Source organism: Ammodytes marinus (genome assembly GCF_949987685.1).
Source record: "Ammodytes marinus genome assembly, chromosome: 4".
Lineage (NCBI taxonomy): Eukaryota > Metazoa > Chordata > Actinopteri > Uranoscopiformes > Ammodytidae > Ammodytes > Ammodytes marinus.
In genome coordinates this window covers 34387874-34405551 of record NC_137233.1, presented here as the reverse complement: position 1 = coordinate 34405551, position 17678 = coordinate 34387874, and positions in this window count along the sequence as shown.

Genomic DNA, 17678 nt, shown 5'->3' with positions numbered 1-17678 from the left:
ATTGAAAATATTGTTCATCTTATTCCTTCTGGTCCTCCCAAAATCAACAACAATCTCCCTTTTCTCGTAACTAACACTAAAGGTGGTCGTTACCACCATGCAACAAATCGTCAGAATATTTCTGAAAATCAAAAGACTCTGAGTTGTATGTTAAGCCTGGGGTACACAGGGGACATGGAGACAACCCTTTAAACCCTTTGTAAAATGCAACGGGGCAAAAAAAAAAGTTAGACTCATTCACCATTGAATGTGTATGCAGTTGTACTCCCCAAGACCTGTTTATAGGCATTGATTTGCAAAAAATTGGCACAGTTTCTTTTCCCCTTCAATCTGAACATCAAACTTTTAATACAGTGAAAGTATCCACAACGTTAACATTAAGGTTGATTTTGAGTTGCCTTGAGATTGCTCTTACCTTTTTAGAAAACTTGTAGAAAAAAGGTTACAGATAATGTTAATCCTTTCAATATGCACTTTGCCTTTTGTCTGTGTGCAGCCTCACTTTGAGCCTGAACAAACAAATGTATCTGATCTAGGGTGCCCCTTTGAAAAAATACTTCTAACATTCAGAGCCATACGCTAACCTTGTTTTTTACAATTTGTTAGCCTCGATATATGTAGCGATTGCCGGTTGCCAGGCTTCCCACTCACTCAGTTACATTTACAGCCTGAAACTGCCCAGCACTGTCACAGTCCTCTGCTGTTGGCCGCAGAGACGGAAGGGCAAATGGGGGTTAAGTGCCTATATCGGGGGCAGCTCCATGGTAGGCGTTGAGTAAAGAAAAAACACATTTCTCATTCACTTTTCCCTGCTCTGTTTTCTCAACTGATCGAAGATGTTAAGTGGAAATCTGCTTGTCTAGCCCGTCCCTCACGGTGAGGAAATACAGAGGAAGACTAGTATTGACAATCAGTCTTTTTTTGTGCATTTTAATCAATCTCCATTTGTAAAACCTTGGAAAATGTCATTCAATTTTAAAGTGTTACGGCCAACTCTTTCCTAACTTGGAGCTGAGCTGTACTCTGAAAGCACTGCCTTTTAAGACAGTAAGCAGTGTTCTACCTTTTTCGCCCATGGCAACATTAAAATGGGAGATTTGAGCAACTTCTCGAATTTAAATAAAATTGAACAGTTCTCACTAATAATCTGTTTCAAGGCTACTTAAAACTCGGATGAAGAAAATATTCAGTTGGCGGAAGTGTCAAATGGATTTTTGCCAGTTCCCACAGGGTGTTACTCTGTTCCCTCAACCAAACAAAGATGGGTAGCTAGTTAACATACAGTATCTCTTTGCTTGCCACCTGCCTGGATCAAAACACTTTTTCTTTTTTATATAGATTGATTTAATTTGCCATCATCTTCATATACAGTAAACACATGTCCATAATAATCCTTGCATAACTCAGCACTCTGCATTTCTTTAAAGAATAGCCAATAACTTATGGAAAAAGTTCAAGAAATTCTGTACAGACAGTTTTTTCCAGGAAATGGATTCTTATGCTTTAGTTGATCGCCTGACATTTTCAGTTAGGTATGTTTATTGCTGCTTGACCAATGCAAGATAACAGACTACACTAATTTGGTGAACATGGTCAACATTGGCTGTCATTGTGAAGATTTTATCATGCACTTAGCTCGAAGCACAGCTGTGTCAATCTTAACAGGCTCACACAGCAACTGACATGCCTTTTATTCAAATAGTGAGGCACTCTTTTATTGAAACTTTAAGCATAACTGAGCTGTACAATACCAGTGAAAATACAATAGGTGACCTTTGTTTTTACCATTGTCCGGTGTCCTGATCGGTGGCTAACATACAGAGCATGGATCACGTATTGTTATATACTTGCTGGTGCAACAGTATTGCATTGGAAACAACCATTGCAAGTTCAATCCCTACTGAGGAAGTCCTGCACATTACATGTCATTCATCTTCTCCTGAACGCAAAATATTTCCGTCAGATAATGTGTAAATAGCACCATCAAGGTTACAAGATGACCTTAAGTAGCTCTATAAAAAGAAAGCCATCCATGTTACACTTAAAGTTTACTTTAGATCTGTATTTAGAACAATAGAAAAGCATTTCTACTTGATGTCAAAATCTGTATCTAAATAATCATGCCATTTGAGATAATAATGTTCCCTTCTCCACTTGCACCCAGACTATACACACTGCCTGTAAAAGCTATAGCTCTGCCAGTGTCTCCACACAGTTTCCAGAGTGATGGATGGAGCTCTCCCCTGATCACTCCTTCTCATATGGTTCTGTGGCCATACAGGGCAGTTTACCCCTCATTAATAAACCCCAGTGATTCATTTCCAAAGCTCCCTATCGTGTACTTCCCTTGTCGTCTGTAAAAAAAGGCGCCCTCCTAATTAGTGAACACTGATGGAGCATCTAGAATGCCCAGGGACAAGGTAAGGAGCAGGCGCTGTGCTGTTGAAAATACATCTATGAATAGCCTATACTCACTGTGGCAGAACCCCTCCATCTGTACCGCAAAGTCTAATGGATATTGCCTGAAGATGTATTTTTTCTTCAAAAGTGTATATTTTCAATGGCCTTTTGACTTATCTAAGTATCATAACACCCCCTGATGAACTGATGAATAATGCATTACAAAGATATAGTATATCAGTGATTCTTGAGAACCGGAACAAAAGGCTGGGACAAAATGTAACTCCGGTTATCTTTGAAACAAAAAATATTTAAAATTGTAGATGTTATTAGAGATTAAGAATAGAATGTCTGGAGCACAATTTATGACACTTGTTATCTTCTCATGACGTCAAAAACAGTGTATCCACAGAGAAGGTTTCAATCTTTCATATGCAATAAAACCTATTAAAAATTTACTTTAATGATTAAAAAGAGCTTTTCTCATCAAGGGCAACACTAAATAATCGCTCATATCAATACAAAAATGTTTTTCTACAACACATTCATGTTTTATAAGGTTTCTAAGTGGGGGGATACTTTTTGTCACCACCGTCAGACATTTCATTAAAATGTAATAAAATCAGGCAATATGAGGGGCAGCTGTCTCTGTGAAGGACCTGTTGTCACAAGCTATCTGTGCAGAGTACATTAGAGTCAGACAGGCTCTGGTAAGTGTTGTAATTTTAGAATATTTTACATTCCAAATCTTGAAAGTCTTGCGTCGCAACCATGATATGTCAACACTGACTTACAATTTCTGAAGAAGTTATTTGAAATGTTTCCATAATTTTATAAGTAAGTAGTTCATACTAGCACCAATCATCAACAGAAAAAAACAAACGGCTAACTAGCTTAATTCAATTTGTTTTGTTTAAGAAACGTTAAATATGTCAACACCGTCAGATTTCCTGTCTGACGGTGGTGACAGGCCAATGACGGAGTTGACATTCAATGCGAAGGCATTATATTTAGGTGGTTTTCAAGTTATTATAATTATATTAAATATAGAAATAGGTTTTAGTTTTTCTAATACTGTATTTATGGAAACTCTCACAATCTTCTTATGTCATGGATGGTTCTTAAAAAAGTACAGGATGATATACAAAATGAGGTGATTTGGTGTGAGTCTTTTAGAGCTAGTCTGATTGAAAGACTGCAATGTGAATCTTTGAATTAACGCTCAACCAATAATATGCTGTTATAAAATCACTGTTATTGATCATTCTACGTATTTGATGGTTATCTGGGTTTTTGTCACCACCGTCAGATATGTAAAATTCATAAGATATACAGTCCTGCTCACCATTATTGGCACCCCTTCATTTTTTGCATAACCTGTACAATATATTCAGAAATAAATGGAAATGTATCAAATATATATCATCAGGATCTTTTAATTAGAGGTCCAAAGTAATTTAACAAAGAAAATTGTTTTTTCAACTTACATATTGTAATTTCAAAGAAAAAAATGAAAAAACAGCATGTGCAGCAATAATGGCACCCCTCTTTAATATTTGGTTGCACACCCTTTGGCAGTGATGACGGCTTGCAAACGTTTCTTGTAGCCATCTATAAGCTTTTTGCACTTCTCAGCTGGTATTTTCTCCCACTCTTCCTTTGCAAATTGTTCAAGCTCTTGAACGTTTGCAGGTTTCTTTTCCCCAATGGCAGATTTCAGCTCATACCAAAGATTTTCAATCGGATTGAGATCAGGACTCATTGCTGGCCATTTTAAAACAGTCCATTTTTTCCTTTTCAACCATTCCTGTGTGCTTTTGGATGTGTGCTTCGGGTCTTTGTCTTGCTGGAGGATCCATGATCTTCTACTCAAACCAAGTTCTTACACTGGGTAGGACATTCCGCTCCAAAATCTCTTGATAATTCTCTGATTTCATGATTCCAGTGATACGGTCAAGGCCTCCAGTACCAGATGCAGCAAAGCAGCCCCACAACATTATGGACCCTCGACCATGCTTAACTGTTGGTAGGGTGTTCTTTTCCTTGTAGGCTTCATTGCGCCGTCTGTAAACAAACTGCTGGTGTGCATTCCCAAAAAGCTCTATTTTTGTTTCGTCTGTCCACAGAACATTTTCCCAGAAGGATTGTGGTTTGTCCAGGTACTCTTTGGCAAAGATGAGTCGTTCCTTTTTATGCCTTTTCTTCAGTAATGGTGTCTTCCTGGGCCTTCGTCCATAAAGCCCTGTTTGGTTTAGTGTGCGGCGTATGGTACTTGTTGACACCATGACCCCAGACTGTTCCAGGTTGGCCTTCAGGTCTTTGGATGTTTGACGTGGTGTTTTTTCCACCATTCGCACCAACCTTCGAAGACTTCTCTCATAAATGTTTCTCTTTCCCCCACGTCCAGCGAGGTTCTTGACAGTTCCATGCTTGGCAAACTTCTTAATAACATTACGCACTGTTGAAACAGGGATACCAAGGTCTTTGGAGATGGCCTTATACCCTTTGGAGGTCTTGTGTTTGCTAATAATCAGACTTCTGATGTCCTCTGACAGCTCCTTTGTCTTCACCATTGTGACAAAGGAAAAGGGGCTAACAGATGTCTTTTTAAAACACAGAAGTCATCATTCATTGGCTAATTCATGTCACATGGGCACTGACAATTTATCACAGGTGATTCTCATTTGTGATTTACCACAGGTGAGTCATAATGTGTTTCCATACTGATTTAAAGCAAAGGGTGCCAATACCAGTGACACAGCAAGCTTTAAGCTTTTATTTTTTTTCCTCTCATTGTTTATTGTTTTAAATGGTTGGTTATCATTTCCTCTTTTGTATCAAACACAAGTTCTTTACAGACAAAGAATATTTCACTTGAATATTTTTTTTCAGAAGATACTACAAATTATGTTCTTTAAATGCATGGGTGCCAATAATGGTGAGCAGGACTGTACTTGTCAACTCCGTCAGATATACTTGTCAACTCCGTCAGATATGTGTCAACTCCGTCAGATTTATATTATTATGATAACAATACATACAAATATTTCATAGTTGTTGATCGACCGGTCGATCGCGAGGGTAGTGTGGGTCGATCGCGTGCATTCTTAAAAAATAAATGAATAAAAAAGTATTATTATTATTATTATTTTTTTACTATTAAAGAGCGAACGAGCCGTGCGAGCATGCGCCGACGTTCGGTGGAGGGAGAGAGGACACCACTTTCTATTTTGACATACAGTACATATCAGTTTGTTAGCCAGTGAGCTAACCAAAGCTAATCCAAGTCAAGTGGAGAGGCTTCTGCACTGTGACAAATTATACTATGTAAAATACAGCCAGAGAGAGGAAGACTGTTCAGACAAACAGACCACCACATATTCTAGTGGGACAGAAGCGATCATTGAGAAGGATTTTTTTGTATGACTATAATTCTGCCTTTAAGATAAACCTATATGCATTTGTGTATATTTCTGGCTCTTTTAAATTAGAATTGCTTAAGCCTTCCTAGCCTAATGCATAACATCACCACCAACAAAAATGTATAACAATTATGATATTGTATCGGACAGTATCGGTATCGACCGATATCCAAAACCCAGATATCGGAATCGGATCGGAACTAAAAATAGTGGATCGGTGCATCCCTAGGTTCATGCAGTTATGCAAGGTACACCAACTTATATTGTACATTCATTTTCAATATGTTTAAATACATATGTACAGGCTTGTTTGGTTTGCGGTGCAGAACTTTCACTTTTATTTAAGAAGTATTTTATTTATTGGAGATTTTGGTTGTATGCAGCAGTTTTTTCTTTTCTATACTGGAAAATACCTTTAGGCTGCAATTCTGCAGACATGTTTCCTCTTAACTGAGAACTGTACCGTACAGAACAGAACCGTGACTTAAAAACCGAGGTACGTACCGAACCGTGACTTTTGACCCCTAATAGTAGGTGGTAGCTCACTTTGACTTGGTCATTTTCAAAGTAGCTCACAAGCTGAAAAACAGTGGGCACCCCTGTTGTTGAGGAATGGTTGGTCATATGTGAAAATCTAACCATTTCAAAAACATGAGAATGTGTTTTGAAATGTGAAACACATCTTGATTGCTGTTAATTTAAAAGTAAACATTCTATTACACAGTTCAACTGAAGAACATAGAGGAAAATTGATATATAATATCTATAGTAATATACATTTTGAAAATATTTTTTGTGTCCTCTGTCAGTCTTGGTGAATACTTCGGTCGGGGGTTTGAGTCCCCGTTCCAACACAAAATGTTAGACTTCACCAGATTTTCTTAAAAATTTGCACAGATGTTGATTATGACTCAGAGATGACATCACAAGAGTTTAGAGGTCAAATTTCGAGGTCACTGTGACGTTGCCTTTTGTGACTGCATTATCTCATGAACGTTTCCACGGTTTTTCTTCAGATTTTGCACAGATGTTGATTCTGACTCAAAGATGAACTGATTACATTTTGGAGGTCATAGTTCAAGGTCATAATTCATTCCTCATTTCAGCTAGAAAGTCCAATCAAACTTCCAAATATTCCACATTTTTCAAACATTCTATTATTCAACCTTTGTGTTCATTCAGATATATTCATCCTTCGTTCTTCATCAACATTCAGCAGTGAAGCGTCAGCTGCTTCAGCATCAGCAGCGTCAGCATTCACACCGCAATTTCTTCAAGGAATTGCATTTCTAGTTATTATTTTTATTCCGCCACTTTAAAGACCTTCAATAACTTCAACATACTTCAACCTTCAAACTTCTTCCATATATCAACATTTTAAGCTCTTCAAGGACTTCCTGGGACAATTTAAAACGTTTTATGAAAAATATTCAAATCCCTGCTACTCATTCATACTTTATGAATTTTAATATTTCATGCAAAATTATGATTGTTCCTACTCGTTCATACTTCATCGTAGAAACTCCATTCAACGATGTTCCTGTCCGTCTTGCACAGGAGCACACTTTCATAATTCACAATTTTTTCATAAAATGTATAACTTCAGAGATGTTAAAGGTTTATTAAACAACATTTTTTTCAGTGGAAATTAATAGGCCTCTTTTCAGTCTACGTCACACAGCGTCACTCCCCGCTCTACTGCGCATGTCAGCCGCAGAAAGAGACGAGAGCGACACGAGCCACAATCATGTCTTGCTGTGCTGTTGGATGCACAAACCGTTTATTTTTTGTTTGAATGGTGATAAAGCTAGAAATGCCCAAATGCACCGCTGTATAATTACATAAATGAGTTGTGAAATGTTTACAATAAGGACAGTGACCGGAGACGAGGCTATAGCAATGGAAAGCAATGGATGCTTATTTACAATGACACATACGTTATAAATTGCATTTCTAGTTGCATTTGAGTTGCACTCAAAGTTATGTTGAAGCACTTATATGATTTTAATAAAAAGTAGACTGCCTAAAAGCATACAGTGTGTGTGATATTAGCATGATTCAAACTAAAGTCTATACATATATATTAATAAATATTGTATATTTGTTTTAAGTTTGAGCATTGAAATAAGTTTCTTCTGGAAGGGGGACAGAAGAAGAAGGGGTAATAAAGGGAGGGATGAAGGAATACTGGTGTGATGATGAAGGTTTCAATGTATAAATATTCTGAATGTAGACTGCACATACTGTTATAAGGAGGCTTAGTCCCTGGCCAGAACAAGTTTGAGAACCCCTGCTCTAACTTGTGAAAATGTAATAAACGTAACTCCTCAAAATATTAGATTCCTCATATTAGAATTCATTTTGAATTACATTTTAATTTTACCACTTCATTTGTGTTTTTCTAGCATGCCAATGGAAAGGTGATGGACTTGTGTCAAGAATGATTGCTTTGATATTTTCTTATTCAATATTATTTCTAATCCTTTCAAATGAATAAAGCAGCGACTGAATGGGAGGAAGGTCAGATTCTTCTTTTGATGAAAAGGGAAAATATAATGTTGAGATACAACACAAATGGAAATTGCCATGATGTCATTGAAATGCCAGTTTGTATTGGATTTTGTCATCCATTTGAATAGCACATCCGTGGTTGTCTGTGAAAAGGCTAGAGGGCTTTCTTTGTAAAAACCCTAATAGGCATATTTAGGAATGAATAGAACATGTTTGAAGAGACCTTGAGTTATGCATCAACATTTCAACTCTAATTAATAAACACAATTACTTCCCTTTCTTGTTAGTAAGAAAAATCTCATTTTAAAATGATTTTCATTAGAGTATTTTGGGAACGTTAGGCAACAGCCAACTCATGTTCTGCTTGTTGCTATGTTCCAAAAACCATTTAAAAACATGTCTTCACACTGAAGGAAACATTCATATTTTTTTAAGCTAGAATACGCCACAAAAGCTTGATCAGTGGTGCTCTAGAGAAAAGCTTTGATATCTTTCTCATTTCAACAGGATATCTAGTGATCATTTGTATGCATAATAGAACACATTTCTTCACACATAACTGTAAAACAAGGAGGTCAACACGGGGTGAACGCAAATGAGCAACCTTCTCTGACACATAAGCATGAGTTCAAATTACATGGCTCGTGTTAAGTTATTTAGAGAAGGCCACTGGTCGAAAATAAAGGAACATATTTTCTTCATAGATAGATACTGGGCCTGTGTGGGGCTAATGATGGGTAAAAAGTGCAGCTGAAAAGGCAATGCAAAGCTGTTCTTTGATCAATCGGGTGATTATACTCTGAAACACTCCTTTTGCTCTACAAACTGCTGTCGCATAGAGTAACCCTGTTTAGATCTCACTGAGTAAAAAAGGTCTGCTCGCCATTGATGTGTGAATCCCAGAGGTGTGGACTCGAGTCACATGACTTGGACTCGAGTCAGACTCGAGTCATGAATTTAATGACTTGAGACTTGACTTGACAAAATGTCAAGAGACTTGCAACTCGACTTGGACTTTAACATCAATGACTCGTGACTTGACTTGGACTTGAGCCTTTTGACTTGACAAGACTTGCTACTTTCCACAAAACCCAAAGATTAAAAAGTATATTTTTAAGTAGGCCTGCCGCTCTGTATCTTTCATCATGTAGCCTAGTGTAGCCTACCGGTACCGCGCTGATCTGCTTATCACTGGTTTCACTTCAGAGGTGTCGGCCAGAACATCTTATGGCCAAAAACGTCAGACTATAATCATGAGACTAGGAGAGGAGGAGTATGGTTTATCCGCTCTTTATTTTCCTTCTTTCACAGGCACAGCAGCATAGATCGCGGGAAAAGAACAGAAGCTTACATTCCGCTCGAGGAGACGTTAGAACAGCTGTTGCGACCGGCGAATCGCGGCTGTTAATAACATCCATACACTGTAACTTATAACAGCGATCGGGACTGCATTTAGGCTACTTACACACACGGGTGATTCACACATAAACTCAAATAAACACGTTTCAACTGTGGAATGATCGACTACTGCAGCAACATGCTCGCGTCACACATCTGACCGAGAGAGAGAAGAAAAGGAAACAGACCCTCCGGCCGACTGACGTCACGGCCACTAACTGACAGCTATAATGTCATCCACACTGAACAAAACACATCTTATCACACTATAAGAAATAACAACACTGTAACCTATAAAGTTTGGGGGCTTTTCTACATGTAGCCTATGTGTGATGTGTCTGTGTGTAGGCTATATGAGGTGGTCAACATAAAACAAATTAATAAATGTTTTTATTCTGTAAAGGAGTGGTTTAAAATGAAGAATATTATTGCAAAATATGAGTTAAATGTTAAAAATCACTGGTAAATAGTGCAATTGGGAAGTGCAATGTCCGTACAATTTTTTTTCCACAATTTCAATTGCACTTGTTTTAATAAATAAATATAGATTTTAAAAGCGTACATGATGTGGGTAAATATATTATTACTTTTTGGTTAAAGGACTCGAAATGACTCGAAGCTCAAACTGCAGGACTTGTGACTTGACTTGAGACTTGTCAGCATTGACTTGGGACTTGACTCGGACTTGCCTGTCTTGACTCGAGACTTGACTCGGGACTTGAAGGCAAAGACTTGAGACTTACTTGTGACTTGCTAAACAATGACTTGGTCCCACCTCTGGTGAATCCCACAAGCAGAGTCTTTCTGCTCCGTTCAATCAAGCATTGCTTCGATGTCACCATTAATGCAAGTTAATACATCTCATTGGAGACACTGGATTTCACGTGATATCTTTGAAACAACGGCAATTAACTGTGTTGGATTATGCAATAGCAGTGTCTATAGATCTACAGGTCTTCAAGTACTTAAAAAATGTAGTGGTGTAATATTCTGCCTTCGTTTCCATTGAATATAGCGCTTCTGGTCAGCACGGCACGGTTCAAGTCAGCTCGGTAACCTTAGATCTGGCCTGTGTTTCCACCGCCGACTGCATACTTACTTGGCAGGGTTTAGGCCAGGACGGCGAAAGCAACGGGCAGAATATGGGTCAGAGAAGTGAGCCATTGGACGGTGCTGCTTGCCGTGGCAGCTACCATCAGATCGTAGCAGGAAAACCGCCAGACAATAAGAGGTGTGCGCCGTCATTTGTTGCTAAACACGGACTGAATTAAAGGAGGTTTAACCCTGCGCTAAAAACATTTTCCTGCTTCATATAAGTATATAATTTCCATTCTTTTTAAATATAATATATTATATTATATGAAATATAATTCATAAATTGATTTTAGATATTTTTCTTTACCTAAATTTAAGTTCAATGTTGACAGGCTTTGAATTGTATAACAATGTTAGTGATGCATTTTTTTTTATATCAATGCACATTGAAGTAGCCTAATGCATTGCATATGAATGCTTTTTACATTTTATTATGCAATGTGTTATGTAAGGTTCTGTTCTCAGGAAGAAACAAAAAGTATCCATTAATATTGTTATCAACATTTTAAACATATCACTTTGATTAACCTGCTAGGTCAGATACTGGCTGTTGGGCTACTGTTGACCCCCCAACCACCCGTGCCTCTCTTTGCAGTACGAACTGTATGTACCCCTGATGCTTACACATTCCCATTAAGTGTACACAGCAAAATCTCCAATATTTTCCCAGAGATACAGTTGCTGGAATAATACTTCGTCATTTGGGTTTACGCAACTCAATTCAGTAAATTCCCAAAACTAAATTTTATTACTTGATATTGTACTGTAGATCGGCTAATTCGCTCACATATTTGCAATAACCAAGGTAAGGAAAAACTATTTGACGATTGACTTTAGTAAAGGATGGAATCTTTGGTGTGTCTGAGTTTGGCAGAATGAGACAAACAGCCCAAAGGCGGGAATAAACATTTTTATTAAGTTATAGTATTAGAAAAAAACACAAATTCACAAACAATGATTAACATGCACAATTTTAGTATACAAGACAAAACAGTTACTTTTCAATATGAAAACGCCATTCTACATGTCAGTATCTCACAGAGATCATTGATTAATACACCAGTATTAAGGTCGAAGAACACACTATATAAAAAGCAATAAGGTTGTTTTTGATGGCCATGTTTAAAAAATATATGCAAGCTATTTACACTACACCCGGTACACTCCTTTCTAGCCACGACGACAACCACAGAAAACAATCTAAATGAACGGACCTTGTGGATATAAATAGATTTGTTGCTGTTTTCTGTAAACAGTACATTTCAACCATTCCAGCCGAATCCCTTCCTTTACTTCCATTACATTAAACTTTTCTAGTTTTTATCAAATCATATGGCCAGAAACAATAGTTTTGTTTTCTTATGTGAGCATCAGCAAAGGTGCAACACATTAGGCAGAGTTACAACTATGTAAATCAGGGGTCAGCAACTGAGTTTGGCCTCGGACCAGCCAGTGGGTGGAAGGCCGGAACATAATCAAAAGCTGATTCAAGGAATTAATTAATGAAAAATGCATCTGATATTCGTGACAGACCACTTCTCTCACACAGAAATGATGAATGCAGGGAATGAATTAAACTAAAATAATTCAATAATACATATGTATCATTTACATTATTATTATTATTTGTTTTAAGATATTTTTTGGCATTTTTATGCTTTATTGATAGTGTAGAGACAGAGTTGAAATGGGGCAGAGAGGGGAGTGACATACAGAGAACGACCGCGGACTGGAATCGAACCCGGGTCCGCTGCTGGCCGAGGCCCATGGGGGGGACGCCCTACCAACTGAGCTAAGGGCGCCCCCAATCATTTACATTTTTAAAATGACAGGCTGGTTTGTTATGCAAAGTAAGCATGGTCGAATAAGACTATTAAATGCGCTGAATTCGTATGGCACGTTTGGGCTCCTCCAAAAGTGTCACCATGACTTCTTTGAATACGATATTCAAAGAGGAGCTGGCTACTGACAAGTTTATGTATGGTATCAGTGTGTCAATGAAACAGGTGTCCCTTTCAGCCAGCTCTGCAACTGGCCGCATAGACGTGCTGTCTGATGATGTGTAGGCTAAAAATAAGTTTGATACACTCCTGTGTTTTTATTTAAAAAGTTGTTGGTAACACTTTACAATAAATATACATTAAATAACTGTTAGTTAATAGTTAATGCTTAATTAAGGCTTACGCCTTTACTAAGCATTAACTAACTGATAACACATGCTTAGTAAATGTTTAATAAACAAACTAAGCATTAACTAACTGTCATGGTTAGTTTATGCTCGACGAAGCATTAGTTAACGAAGCATTAACTAACCGTAACTTACTTAATGCTTAATATGCATTTACAAATAAACTAAACATTAATAGCATTAACGAACAGTTTATTCATGTACCCTTATTGTAAAGTGTAACCAAGCTTTTTTTATAGCCTGCCCTACTACACACACCGGCTATTTCAGCATCAGGCGCTGTCTACTAGCCAACTTGCAGCCTTCAGACTGATTCATTGAATGAATGTTATAATTTAGCCTAATTATATATATTTTATAATTTTTTAAAAGATTTGTTTATGTTTAAAGGGACATGCACAATTTAATAACAATTGCACCAGAGTAAGCTAGTAGCTTATTATCTGTAGTCCCTGGGATGAAAAAAGTATTTAATTCATTCACAATATGAATAAAAGTAGCCTATGCTTTAGGCCACATATTACTTCCGGCGGGTTGCCGACCCCTGATGTAAATGAGAAAGCTTTTAGAAACTGCCACACATTTAAGCGCTTAATAAATAACCTATAAATCTTCCATCTGGCAATGAGGTTAATTTATTTGCATACTAACGGGAATATTAAAGCCACTTCACTTCGATCACATGTTTGCACACACGATCTGCTTTAAGGCCAATTCACATTTGAAAATGGCGCACATCTTTGTAAAAAAGACGCGGCCTAGTGACATAGTGAATACCGCCACGGCTTGTTTGTGAGCTACTGTGGATGTTAAGCTCATTTACTAAACATACAGCTATAAACATATTAGTGCTAGTCAGTTTTCTGGTTTTAAGGATAGTAAATATATTTTTTAAATTATCCAATCTGGCTAGTATGCTAATTGTCAGGTAGCAGGCTTGTTAACTTGGTAAATAATGTGATAATAATACACACACTTTATTCATGATTCAAACTGAGCTGGTTTGATAAGCTGTCTAAAGACCGCACCTCTTTCACAGAGCAGTTTATAATGCAAAAGAGGAGGGATAAATGAAAATTGGGTAGTGCACAGCCAATTAGCTGACATAGCTTCCACCATTTTCTTTTGTCCCCTCAATGCCAAGACAGTTTCTCTGATAGTCAACTCCACAAAAAAAAGCCGAAACCCAATTCACTCCTTCACTGTACCCCTTAGCCGTATACCCTACCAAGTTGGGCATTTACAGTGCACACGGAAAGTATTCACAGTGCTTCACTTTTTCCACATTTCACTATAACGCAGGATTCAATGAATTTTTTCCTCAAAATGACAACATAAAAAAAGTAAATTTTAAATGTTTGCAAATAAAATAAAATATGTACAGAGGTATTCACAGCCTTTGCTCAATACTTTGTTGTGGCACCTTTGGCAGCAATTACAGCCTCAGGTCTTTGGGTAAATTAAGCCACAAGCTTGGCACACCTATCTTTGGCCAGTTTCCCCCATTCCTCTTTACAGAACCTCTCAAGCTCTATCAGGTTGGATGGGTAGCGTTGGTTCTCAGCCATTTTCTGATCCCTCCAGAGATGTTCAATGGGATTCAAGTGTGGGCTCTGGCTGGGCCACTCTAGGACATTCACAGAGTTGTCCTGAAGCCACTTCCTCCATATCTTGGCTGTGTGCTTACAGTCGTTGTCCTGTTGAAAGATGAACCGTGGCCCCAGTCTGAGGTTAAGAGCACTCTGGAGCAGGTTTTCTTCCATTTCTCTGTACATTGCTGCATTCATCTTTCCCTCAATCCTGACTAGTCTCCCAGTTCCTGCCGCTAAAAAACATCCCCACAGCATGATGCTGCCTCCACCATGCTTCACTGTAGGGATGGTATTGGCCAGGTGATGAGCGGTGCCTGGTTTCCTCCAAGTATAACGCTGGGCATTCACGCCAAAGGAGTTCAATCTTTGTCTCATCAGACCAGAACATTTAGTTTCTCATGGTCTGAGAGTCTTTCAGGTGCCTTTTGGCAAACTCCAGGCGGGCTGTGGCTTTGGTCTGGCCACTCTACCATACAGGCCTGATTGGTGGAGTGCTGCAGCGATGGTCATCCTTCTGGAAGGTTCTCCTCTCTCCACAGAGGAACCCTGGAGCTCTGTCAGAGTGACCATCGGGTTATTGGCCACCTCCCTAACACAAGCCCTTCTCCCCTGATCACTCAGTTTAGAGGGACGGCCAGCTCTAGGAAGAGTCCTGGTGATTCCAAACTTCTTCCTTTTATGGATGATGGAGGCCACTGTGCTCATTGGGACCTTTAAAGCAGCTGAAATGTTTCTGTACCCTTCCCCAGATCTGTGCCCTGAGACAATCCTGTCTCGGAGGTCTACAGACAATTCCTTCAACTTCATGCTTGTTTTGTGGTCTGGCATGCACTGTTAGCTGTCCAACCAACTGAATTTACCACAGGTGGACTCTAATTAAGCTGTAGTAACATCTCAAGGATGATCAGTGGAAACAGAATGCACCTGTGCTCAATGTTAAGCTTGATCTCAAAGGCTGTGAATACTTATGTACAAGTGATTTCTTCGTTTTTTATTTTCAATAATAGAGGTGTCTCAATTCCCTCTGGAATCAAGGATTAGGGCTAAGGGTTAGGGCCAGATTGCCCTCAAAACTGATATTTTTCTGACCAACAATCCAAACGAAGGGATTAGGAGAAATCTCGGATGAAACGCGGGGAATGGTCAGCAGAAATGGCTGACAGTAAGAAAGAAAGCCACATCTAGTGTATCATTAGTTTACATGAAATGACGATAGCATCCCAGTTTTATTGTTTACAGTAAATATTGTTTTGATGTCGTTTCAATGTATCAAGCATATAAAAAAAAAGATTGCTAGTATCGACTAGATTAGGATGTTTTCTGTAATCCAAACAATTTAGATTTGTAGTTTAAAACTACAAAATAGGAAAAGATTTAATCCACTACCTCAGGAAACTCTTGGTTGGTTCAAGGGCTAGGTTTAGGGCCAAACGAGAGAATTGGGATCCAGCCTAATTCTACTAAAAAGTTAAACACTGAATTTGCTAGGCAAGGCAAATTCCATTAAAATGAAAACATTTCCCCAGGAATTGCATCATATTGGATGCTGGTATGTCTGAGCTTTTGAAAATGGAACACAAAAGAATCAACCAGCCAAATCAATTCCAGGTCTACTGCTCCAACGCAAAGTAACAGTCTACCACTACAGTACAAAACTTGCAAAATATAAAAAAAAATTGAGCAACACAGTGACTACTACTCTTATAAAAGCAAAAAACACAACAGAGAAAAGAATGCCTTTGAAAAGTAGCTAATGGAGGACATCTGAAACATCATTGACGGGTAACACAACAGAACGTGTGCAATGAGAAACACAGCCATCAGTCAATCAAAGCAGCTGAATTGTGACAGCTGGTTACAATCGATATCCCATTGACTGGTGTGCAGCAGTCTAATCAAAAGAGCACAGAACTTTATGAAGCCAGTCAAGGAGCAGATAGGACGGCCTGATTATCTCTGCCATTTAGTATTTTTTTTTACGAGGCCTCTGGGGGTCCGCACACCTGTTCAGACGGCTAAGTGAGGACATCCACTCACCTTGCATCAGTGTCTTGTGCTTTCATTTGGACTTTGGGAGTGCAAAACACGTACAGCGACGACAGCCTCCGATTCCAATGACCTACACAGCCCCATGTTCAGCAAAGGCACAGTAATGTCTAGCAGTAAAGATGACTGGACTGTATTCTTCCACATCCACATAAACATCACAAGGACCCGAGTCCCCGAATCATCCAGACAATAAAAGGGTGTGAAAAAAAGAAGTTCCCTCAGCGGAGTAGCAGTATTCCTCTGTTACTGTCCAGTCCGGTAATGTTTCTAATGGAGGGAGATGGGGGTAAGGGTAAAATGACAGCCATGCATTTTCGCTCCATTTCCAGCCAGTGCCCTCTTCCATCTCGGCATCAATTATTCTGATCCCTTAATAGCCCATAAATTATGCCATGGATGTTATAAATGTATTATAGCGCAGACCATAAATAATGTCTGGGACTCAAATGATCTCAAACCACTTGGACTTTTCCTAAAGCTTCCAACCCTTTGTGTCTGCTTGGTGCTCTGGTGTACTTGTGTTTTAATGCAATTTTAATCAACATACGCTTTCCAGTAATGGGCTCCCTCTCTTAAATTCGGCGTTTCCTGTTCATCCTTACTAACTAGTTTTGGAAAACAAAAGAAACCATGAATCTTTGTCCTAAGCTATTTGAAAAAGTAAAGAAATATGAAGAGAAAGAATAGCTCTAGTGAAGGCACTGTTGTAGTCCATTGTGCACTGAGCTGGTCATCTAGGGCATTGATGTAGACAGATGTTCTGTGATACAATATTCGTATATCTAGAACACAGGTCTAAATGTAGAGGAGGGACAATACACACGGGATTGGCTCGACTTAGTAACAACACACGTCTCTATTCTCTGCAATCCCGGATGTTTCGCTAGACTGAGAATGCCGAGTGTGATAGGCATTTATTATTTAGCAGGAGCATGAGACAGCGAGCAACATGCCAAGATCCATCGAGAGTTTTGTAGAGAGGGCCTTAAACTCAGGAGCCTGTGGCGCTCTTAAAAGAGCTAA